We start from the raw sequence: 1,612 nt of genomic DNA on the forward strand, positions 1-1,612 counted from the left end.
CGTCACCGCGTCGTATTGTGTCGTCGCGTCCCCTTGGCGACTCGTCGACAGGACCCAGAGGGACGGGTGGCGATGATGGCCGGGGCTGCTTGCAATTACCCGCGACGAATCCACTCGACGCGGATAAATCGGAGTCTCTGTCGCCTCGATGATATTTGGGCACCTACTATTGCTTGCTTGCAATTACCCGGGATGAATCCATTCGACGCGGATAAATCGGAGTTCCTGTCGCCTCAATGATAGGCACGTAGGCACGGCACAACACACCATGTGCATTGTGACGTTTTGATCCCTCGCAGCCCTCGGCAGAGCCACTTCAATTCGAGTACGAGCCTGACGAGAATGAACCCTTGTGGAGCCAGCTGAACAAGGCGGCCCTAGTTCAACTGGAAACAACATGCCCCACAAGCCCACTCCAGACAAGCTCCTCCAGCCCGTTGCCTTCAGACCCACTTGCTAACGTCCCTGACGATCCCCTGACTGACATCTGCCTCGGAGCTCAGCTCAATCCCGAAGAACAAGCAGCCGTGAAGCGCATTGTACAACGTCATGCTGGTTTTTTCAGCACAAGCCCTGAAGACTGTCGGGATATGGGGGGATGCCAACGGCCCTCTGCCTCGACACACCGAACCCCGCGGTTGGCGCATGTCTGCGCATCAACCGCGGTCCGGTACAAGCTCGAGGAAACAATAGACGACAACCACGTGTACACTCGGAAAGCATTTATTACGACTGCAACTAACACTTTTTCGCAGGCCAGCTAGCGATAGTTGACATCGCTGAGGGTTCCCTCGAAGAGAATAATACACTAGGTAAAGAAGGGCTTCCGACTTACCAACTGGGGAAACGGGGGGGGGGGGGGGGGGGGGGGGGGGCGTTTGCCGCGGCAAGAACGCGGTTGACTAACCACGTGCGGGAATACGGGAGGCCGCGGCGGAGACTTCCGCCATAGCCGCTTGCTGGAGACCAAAGAGACCCGGGCGATATCAGCGGGATCTCACGTGACCCACCCGGTGGCGCTGATAGCGCTTGCGATTCCCGCGCGCCGCCCGCGGAAGGAAAGCTTCCCCTCTCCCTGGCACGCATGCGCTTGACGCGACGTTCGCTGCCCGTGCGGCGGCTATGGGACCCGAGGATTCCCACAAGACATCGGTCTCTATGAAGGCATCGAACACGAGATCAAGCTGGTGCCTGACACCAAGCCGTATACGGTCGACAGCCGTACCATTACACAGCCAGTGATAGACAATTTCTCGGGCGTCAGACAGCGACTCTGCTTGAGAGTGACATCATCCGACCATCATATGGCTCATGGGGCTTCCCAGCAGTGGTAGTGACGCAAAACGACAAAAAGAGGCTGTGCGTGAATTATATACCTCTGAACCAGATGACAGTAAATGTCCTGCAGCCACTTACCCGGGCTGACGACATTTTTGATGACCTTGCTGGCAGCTCCCTGTTTGCGGTCTTGGATTTGTTCTGTGCATACTAGCAAATCACAGTGAAAGAGGAAGACCAGGAGAAAACCGCCTTCATCACACACAGTGGGACATACAGGTGGACACGTATGTCCTTTGAACTCGGGAATGCTCCTTCAACATTTCAACGTGTC

The sequence above is a fragment of the Dermacentor silvarum genome, chromosome 1, assembly GCF_013339745.2.
Source record: "Dermacentor silvarum isolate Dsil-2018 chromosome 1, BIME_Dsil_1.4, whole genome shotgun sequence".
Lineage (NCBI taxonomy): Eukaryota > Metazoa > Arthropoda > Arachnida > Ixodida > Ixodidae > Dermacentor > Dermacentor silvarum.